The following is a 9677-nucleotide window of genomic DNA, read 5'->3' as shown; positions in this document are numbered from 1 at the left end:
GTTTTTTCAGACATTTCTTATTTCTTGCCTTCTTTTTAAAAACGTATCATCCAAGTTTTCAACGCTATGGATTTTAGCAAAGGTTGAAGCTTAGACTTCTGCATTTTCTTTATTTCTAATGGCCATTTCCCCTTTCTCTTCTCTTACAGGAATCTGCTTATAGTTATTAATACCTTTAATTTATAATCATTCTCCATACCACATTCTCCAATAGCTAGCTAGCTGCTTGCGACCAATCTGTAAAGGTATTTCTAGAATGAATACATGCTCTTCTGGATCAGAACATGATTATTTCTTAAAAGGTGACACCATAAATGAATCTAACAAGTTCACCAAATCATTAAACTTACAAGTTTGTGCTCGCGTTATCACACATGCAGGAAAAGCATCCTTACATTTGTGAGATACATCTTTAACTTCATCTGGGTTTTCTACGACAAAATGCTGGGAAAACACTTGACCACCAGCCAGGTCATTCCCAAAGATGAACTAAACTCAATCCACCGAGAGTTGTGTGCACACAGTCATGTTCACATACCCGGATACCAAGTCTGACTTCAGAAAAAGTCTGTATAGAGGAACTTTTATACAATCGGCACCCACACCGCGAAGAAGTAGTAGTCTCTGGGGCCAGTGTTAGCACATTGCTTATAATGAGTGATTGAGAGGCTCATAATATCCAAATGTGTGTTATCGTATTATCGTCCTCCTCACTACTATAACCAGACGAGGGAGAAAAGGGTGAAACAGAATTCACAAAACCTACAGTTTTAGGCTTGCATGACAGTTTTCTTTTTCCAGGCTTCGCAATCAGCGATCAGATCCTGCATCTACAATATACAGTAGAAACAAACCCGCCGCTCACTAGAGCGAGTTTTAGTGGATCTGCCCCCTCCATACACCCCACCCCGGCTAAATCTGGTATTAGCATCCCGTCCTCTCTTCATCTGCATTTCAGCACCATGGACAGCAACTTTTAATCAAACCTCGCCACTGGAGAAAAAACAGTTTATAAACTCATCAGCAAGAACTACTAAGTTTTCATGAAAAAAACCTTTGAAATCCTCCAATAAAATTATTAGTCAATTTAATTTGGGCCTAATGGGTGGAGCTAGATGTCTAACCACACCCTGACCAGAGAGGAGGAGCTGGATGTCATTTGACTCTGCAGTGAGTACCACTTTTCAGTTGTATGATACTGGTTTAACTGGTAAATAGCACAGCAGTAAAGCAGCAATAGTAAAGCAGCATCACAGCACTGCCAGCTCAACAGGAAACATCAGACAGATGGCAGCACCTCAAAAATAGAAATCATATCTGTGAACTATAAAGACGATGCAACAACTTGCTAAATGCAACACATTTAACCTTTTCAGCAATGTGTTCTTGGCATCTCATGCCTTTGGTATCTAATGAAGCCCATAAAGGGAAATGGTGGTGAAAAAAATTTGGGATGGAAGAAAAAAAAAATGTTTTCAAATCCTTTACATTCTCCCGAGAAACTTTACGTTGCCTCGAACTTGGACTCAGTGTGAAAATTGCGTCATTTCATGTGAAGGTGATCGAGATGATCTCATCAGTTATGTTATTTGCTATATAACTACAGTGTCTCATGGATGATCTTGATCAATTTAATGAATATCATATAACCAACATCCTGATTCATATATACCCTTCTTCTCTATATATTTGCTTTGGGAACCTACTAAAGCCATTAGATGATTTCTATAGCATAAAAACAGTAAATCAAAGGCCATTGATTTTTTTTTTTTTTTTTTTTTTTTGCACAGTGAGTGGAAACTTCACACAGTCCCGTACTTACAACAGATGAGAGTTATCGTTTCTCTCCCACAAGAAACAGTTTCTCGTCATGTTTTTTTTTTTTTTTTAAGAGTCTTTTTGCAGGACATGAAGAAACTTTTCACCTACATGTTTAACACACCTGCTCTGAATACACACTCTCACCTACAAGCTGTTTGTCCACCCAACAGATCAAACCACATCTCTGAAAACCGACCACAGCTACTTTCAGTTTGACTTGGAAGATGAACGTCAGTGCAGCCGGTACTGTGAGATGCCAGTAGTTTTTAACTCTGTATTTTTACAGGACTCACATAGACTGAGTGTTTTGGTGAACAGTGTTTTTAGATCAAGTACTGAAAAGTTAAAGAAGATGTTTCACACGCTTGTTTTGTTCTGTTTCTGCTGCTGGAGTCTAACTGGTAAGTTATAAAAACATTTTAATGGTTTAATTTCTTTCCACTTCGGAGCAATAAAGCTGCTACTACTGTTCAGATTAGATTATTTTCATCTGCTGCTATTTTTACCAGATGAATAATTATGGTGAGATACTAACTTTGAAATCGGGTTCCTTAATTTTATTTTTCAATACTTCTGCAGTTTTCATAAACAGACAAATGTTATGGAAATTAATTTGTCAAAATGCGCATGAACCCTGAGAGCATCAGAGAATCAGTGAGCCTGTTTTATCTACTGATCTAACCGTCTTATTTATTTAACAATTATTGAAAATATCCAGCATAATTAAACTTGTAGCTTCATGCTGAAGTTATCATGTATTTGTTTTCAGTACATTATGTAATTTTAAGCAATGATTTTGCTCAACTGTAGATAACTTTAAACCAGAGACCAAATTATTGGTTCATCTATAACAACATCTGTTTGTTTATATATCTCACATTACTGCTGTTGTGAATGTATTTCAGTTCATATGTAAATGACAAAAACTACAGCTGATTTCAGGCTTTGTAAACCAACGAGAGTCTTAATCTGTTTTAAACATGTTCATGTTCTTCAGGTGTGTTTGGTGCTGAGATAAATGACATACAGTCAGTGTCAGTGACGGAGGGAGATTCTGTCACTCTACACACTAATACTAAAATACGTAAAGGCGATGACATACAGTGGAAATTTAGAGATCAAAAGTCTCTTATAGCTAAAATCAGCGTTGAGAACCAAAACTTCCCCACAAGTGGTGTTCCTGATGGGAGATTCAGAGACAGACTGAAGCTGGACGATCAAACTGGATCTTTGACCATCACACACACCACAACTGAACATGCTGGAGTTTATCAACTAGAGATACATGGAGTGAAACTAACAACAAAAACATTCAGTGTTTCTGTCTATGGTGAGTAAAGAGCATTTGTTCTGTCCTATTATTATTTTATAAACAGAACCTTGACCTTTAAACTAGCATATTGATTTTTTAATTATTTTATATTATAATTATTTTATTATATAATAATAAAAAAAATAATAATAATTTGTAATTATATAGCGCCTTTCCAACACCCAAGGTCGCTTCACAAAGATAGGTTATGGAACAGAACAAAATAAATATCAACATCAAAGCACAATACGCAAACAAAGAGAGATTCAAACAAATAATATATCCATAACAAGGTACAATTTACAGACTGAGAGCTGAAGAGTGATATTCGGAGGAAAAAAAAAAACCTTTTTTTTTTCTTTTTTTCTCTGAATATTACTCTTAGCTCTCAGTCTGTAAATCTCCCTCCATCACTGACACTGACTGTATTTCAAGAGCGTAAGAAACTAACAGGAACATAAGGCTTAAGTCAGATAAGTAAGGTTATGGAGAGCTTTGTAAGTGAGGTTTAGTGTGCCTTGAAGTTTATACGCAAGGAAACCGGAAGCCAATGAAGGAGGCAATTGAAGTAATGCTCATTCTTTCTTGTGTGAGTGATCAAGCGGGCTGCAGAGTTTTGAACATATTGTCATCGTTTAATATTTTTAGTTGAAAGGCCATAAAGAAGTGAGTTACAGTAATCTAGTTGAGCTGTGACAAAGTATATCCTGCTGACTAAGAGAAGATCCAATATGAGACATAAAGCTGTCTTCTTTACCACTATAACAATGTGATCATTAAATGAAAGAGTGGAATCAATGAGATCAGTTAGATGTCAAACTGTGGTATGGGGGAATTATCAAGTCTCCATCCAAATCTTTCAGTTGACCGGAAAATAGATACAACAGATTTAGTCCCTTGAAGCAAGCTGTTAATGTAGGTGGAGGAAACACCACCTACAGGGTGGCGAGGCTAAAAATGCTAAAAATAAATCTGAATGTGATCAGCATAACAGTGAAAGTTAAAGGGGTGGTTCGGAGTAAAATCAGCCTAGGGTCCTTTGCACCATGACCTCGAGCCAAACACTCAAAAACAGCTCAAATGCTGAGCTGAGGTTTAACAGAAGGAGAGTGCTAAGAGTGCCAGAATCAGAAGCGTTGAGGGACCAGGACTGTTTCAGTTCTGTGTAAAGGGCGAAAGCCAGACTGGAAAGGCTCATAGAGGTCATGTGCTGTTAAATAGGCCTGTAACTGGGAGGAAACAACATTTCTAATATTTTAGAGAGAAAAGAGAGGTTCGAAATAGGCATAAACAGGCACCGAATAAACCCGATTCGATTTTTCAATATTTCTCTTTATTGTCATATTTTCCAGCTCGTCTGCCTGTTCCTGTCATCATCAGTAACTCTTCACAATGTTCTTCATCGGCATCAAATTGCTCATTGGTGTGTTCATCAGTGTTGAATGTGTGTGATGCGACTCTCTCCTGGTACGCAGGAATCAGTGTATTGTCCAGCATCAGTGTGTGTGATCTCAGCATCAGTCTCTCTCTACCTCTGGAGGTGGAATATCAGGATAAAAACACCTACAGCTGTGTGCTGAACAATCCCATCAGCAACCAGACCACACATCTGGACATCAACACACTCTGTCACACATGTGCAGGTTATCTGTGGTGTATTTACTGACCTGATCTCTGTCTTCTGTCGTAGATCAGACTGGCACATTCACTTCTATCTTTATCATTACAGAACCAGACCCACACTCTCCTTCACAACAAGACTCATCTCTAATAGTGCTGATCTCTGCTGGATCTCTGTTGATTGTTGCTACAGTTGTTGGGATCTTCTGCATCTGCAGGAAATGTAAAAACGTATCAAGTATGGCATTAATTAATTTTAGTTAATTGCATGTAATTTAATAATTGCATTTCAAAATGCTTACATTTGAGCCTTATTAATACACTATGTTGTGTAAAGAACAGAACAGAAACAAATCGATTTGAGATTGAGTTTTGTTTTATTATTCTTTAAACAGTTCAGACTCGTGATGAAGAAATAACATATGCAGTGACAACGTTCTACAAAGCAAAAACTCTACACAAACCGGTAAGATTTTTTAAATCATTCAATGACCGTCAAACCTGCTTTATAACACCAGCATTTACACTGTCCATTTTTTTCTGTCACAGATTAAATGTTGTTACAGCAAAATCATGTATCAGATCATATTTTTGTGTCCAATTTGAGATTACTTTAATGTGGGCTATTAAATCTGATTAGTAGTCTAAACGATTGTTGAAGATCACAGCTGTTGAATCTAAATCAATCTTCAGAATGCCACATTTTTAACACGTAAAATATTATAGTTAGTGTGATATTTTTTACAGAAAGTTGAAGAGGAGAGTCATGTGGTTTATGCTCCTGTCGCCATGAGATGATCAAACTTCAGTGTTTTTCTAAGTCCCAAATCCAGCTGTTTCATCCCTTCATTTAAAAACTCTTGAAACAACCTCAGATTCAAAGTCTATGGTTGAGTTCTTGGATTGGTAAGATTCACCACAGCAACAATTCTGACAAAAAATAAATAAAAATAATTATAAATAAATTACATGAATGTGTTATAAAAAAACGTAAGACTTTTATTTTGGGTTGGATTAATCTCCTAAAAACCTCAAATGAATTTGCCATGCAATACATTGTTTAATAAATTATCTAAATCATTTGACGCATTGAAGTATTATATTTGATTCTTGGAATAGTTCACCCAAAAATATTAATTTAGAGCCTAAAATAATTTACTCACACGCCAAGTCATTCCAAACTTTCCATCCATTAAGAAAATAATAAAATGCCTGGACAAACCTCACTGGTTCTTGTGCATCAAGCATGCAAATGTGAGCTTCTGTTTACCACATTAGATGAGCTTTATGTATGTGCAATAATAAATGCAAAATTGTATTTGCATAAAGTTTAAATAAAATATGTTCATCATATAAAAGTGGTCGTGTCTCTTCAGACAACTTTAAATTTAAACCGCTTGATTCAAATGGATTACTTTTATGATGTCTTTATGCACCTTCTGAAGCTTGAAAATAATGAGAGAATATTAAAACATCTTAATTTGTGTTTCAATGATGAACAAGTGGGGTCTGAAAACTAGAGACCATGTATATCTGCAAACCAAAAATGTAAAATATTCATAAGAACAAGTCAAAGTGAACTTCATTCTGTACACTTCAAAGTGAACTTCATTTTGTGAAATGTGGTTTGACCTAGACAAACAGCTTCTGCATGAGAGTGTGTGTGGCTGGATGTTTTTGAGTGTTTAAAGGTGTCAGTTTTATGTCTGTGCATATAGCATGTGGCTGAAGGTGTTTTTTCCATTTCTGCTCATAAGATGTTAGCAGTTTTACTTCTGCTACCACTGGAATGTCCTCTAGTGTCAAAACCCAAAATTCACAGTTTTTAAGGACTAAAAATGTTAAAAATGTAAAAGTTTTAATCCAATCAGAGTTAAAATCACATTCTGGAGTGTACAGAGACACCCACTGATCACTCTAATAACTCAGTGTAACCTTGTTCAACTATTTCCGAATACAAACTTAAAAAAAAAAATCATGACAAATTCAGATTTCAGCTGTTGAGTCAAACAGATGTTTTTAATTGCATTTATCACACAGACATACAAAGACATTACAAGTTCTTTTAGAAAATGAAATGGACAAAAATATTCAGTTTTTAATAGCCTCAATAGAATTAGGCGCATATGAAATTAGGATATAACAGGATTCAGAGGTGTTCTGTCCAAGAACAAGGTGGGAGAGTCTAGAGACTGACCACTCAGACTACTCAAAAGGCAAACATTTCCATCATCCAGGGAGACTTCATACAAAAAAAAATATATAATAATAATAATAATAATAAATATATATATAAATATAAATATATATATATAGGTTTTTTTTATAATATATAAAAATATATAAAAATGGTTGATCAAAGGCAGCTTGCCGGTTAAAGGCCGATTTGTTCCAGAAACTTTTTTGTTATGCGAAGTTCAGTTGAAACCTTGCCCCCTGTTGGCTTGCAGTTAAACTGAACGTACGAGACAAAAACTGTCTGCTTAAATAACACGGATCGAAAGATAAACCGTGAATTCTAACTTCAGTTACATGTCATTCACACGCATGTCAGAGCAAGTCTAGAGACGTATAGTTGAACTTTAACTTGAGCTCTGCATTTTTAGAACACTGCGTCATTCACGAGACACTGCCAAAGTATGAACGCGGGACTGTCAAACACGTCAGTCTAACACGTTTTTTTACATTGAAAAAACTATGAAAAAGTTGCATAGTTGCATGGGAAAAGATGTTTGTGAGGAACATCTCGGTGTTTTCTTTCAAAATTGTCACTTCACAGTAGAAATGAAATGGTAGCATAGTGAACATAAGATAAAAACTCATGAGCGGTTATATAAAATATTTGGTATAAGAGTTTTTTAATAGTTAAGATAGGTAGATAGATATTCTTTCTCCTCCACATCACACGTCATCAGCGCGTTACATGCAATGTAGAGTTAGACAGATGTCAGCACCGCAAACGAAACAGCAGCTGCCTTTGACAGTTCCTCCCAAAACAATGAGCTTATGTAGCGTTCACACCATAACTACTGTAGTTTGGAGGAGACGAAAACCCATGAAGTAATACTCAGAGCGGTCCGTCCTTTGTAGGAAGAGTGGCTTTGGAGACGCTCTGAAGGGAGGGTGGGATCTTGTGCTTTTAAAGCTTTTATCTAAGCTTTTCAAAGGTTGCAATTTTCATACTTAGCAGTATAGTTAGTTTACTCATACTTAGTTAGTTTTTTCAACTAACAGCAACAATACCAGTAACACTTACAGTATCAGTAGTACATTTGTGCACAAGCTCATTTCTGTGAAGAGCAGGTGTTGTAGCTGTGTTCATCTTGGCAACATATTCATGTAAACAGTCAATTCTAACTGAATGTCCCCAAATGGGACAAAAGTAGTATTTCAGTGCACTATTAATAGATCTTATCAGTGCTCGAAGTGGGCTGGAATACGCACTGATATGCAGTACTGGCAATTCTGTGTTTTAATCTGTAGCGTACCCTCACTTCCCCTGGGATATGATTTCAACCGAGAGACTACCAGCACTTTTTTCCCACTTCGAGCACTGGGTCTTATTGTGTAAATGACAAAACAAAACAAAACAAAACAAAAAACAAAAAAACAAAACAAAACAAAAAACCAAAACAAAACAAAACAAAACAAAAAAACAAAACAAAAAAACAAAACAAAACAAAACAAAACAAAACAAAACAAAACAAAACAAAACAAAACAAAACAAAACAAAACAAAACACGATGTTTCTGTGCGAGTCACTTTAGCAGTTTTAACAAACCTCTACAAATGGCTGACCAAACCAACAGACCAATTTTTATCATACAGATGAATCTGATCGTTTAACTTATCCTGGTTGGAGACAAGTTAACTTGTGCCGTCTGTAGATGTTTTTCATACATTTAGCATTATTAATCAGCAAATGTAAAGCTGATTAGAGTGATAGAATTTTGAAAATTATTTAGAGATGGCAAGGGAAGACATCTTTTAAATTACTAGTTAACTTTGTTTTGCCCTCATGATGAGAACGTTGATTATCAGATTATGTACAATGTTTATTTTTAGCAGTTTATTATTTTTAGCAAAATATAAAACACTTTTCTGAATAAGAGGTAAACCTGCACCCCCTGTTTTTTTCTCAGTCCCGAAGCCTTCTATGGTGTCTAAATGTAAAATAAAATAAAAATGAGCCTGTTAAAAAATGTGATTTAACCTTTTTATATTCATATCCAGCTGGGAGAAATATTTATTTTTGGATATACTGTTTTTTTCGGTAAAGATTCTTGACATCATTGTTTTGGCTCTCTGGGCCCAAGATTCTCATCTTTGGTGACTATTTTGAGTTTTAATTATTTTTCTTTTTTTATTATTATTATTTATATATATATATATATATATATATATATATATATATATATATATATATATATATATATATATATATATATATATATATATAGCTGCCTCAATGGAAATCCGTAACTGTTCCTACATAAAAGTCTTGTCCTGACCACCGCTGGGAAGGAAATCTAGAGACCGGACCTCTAGGAACTTTAGTGGAATGGATCTTTATACTGAAAAAAATTCTCACTGTTCTATTGCTTGTAAATTGTTTCTTTGTTCCTCGTGTTATTACTGGTATGTGGTTTAATTGTCTTTTTTTATTTTTAAGAAATGCGTATAACTTAATATTTAATGTTTTAATCTGCTACAAAAAATACTATTTTTTGCGGTGTTGAAACTCGTTCAGGTGAAACTTCACTGGTATTGGTACCAACTACTGAAATCTTGATATCATGATACTATTTCTCAGAGCAACTTACAATAAAGAGAGGATAGGAAACAAAAGAAAAACTTCTCTTTCCCATCTTTCCTTCTCAGTTAAAGTATCAGAATAATTAAAAATGTTCCATTGATGTCTCAC

At 35.2% G+C, this 9677-nt stretch overlaps 1 long non-coding RNA gene across 2 annotated transcripts; it reads left to right on the top strand.

The window, feature by feature from the left end:
- The first annotated feature begins 4137 nt into the window (after positions 1-4137).
- Positions 4138-5688, top strand: LOC307169916. 2 transcript variants are annotated; one of them, XR_013823251.1, is made up of 3 exons: positions 4138-4991; positions 5149-5219; positions 5501-5688. It is a non-coding gene; the product is annotated as an uncharacterized lncRNA (long non-coding RNA). The 2 variants fall into 2 exon arrangements; XR_013823252.1 differs by having other exon boundaries at positions 4864-4976; positions 5501-5680.
- Positions 5689-9677: the final 3989 nt, after the last annotated feature.

Source organism: Squalius cephalus, assembly GCF_949319135.1.
Source record: "Squalius cephalus genome assembly, chromosome: 13".
Taxonomy (NCBI): Eukaryota; Metazoa; Chordata; class Actinopteri; order Cypriniformes; family Leuciscidae; genus Squalius; species Squalius cephalus.
Note: the sequence above shows the minus strand (reverse complement) of the source record. Positions and strands in the feature narration are given on the sequence as shown.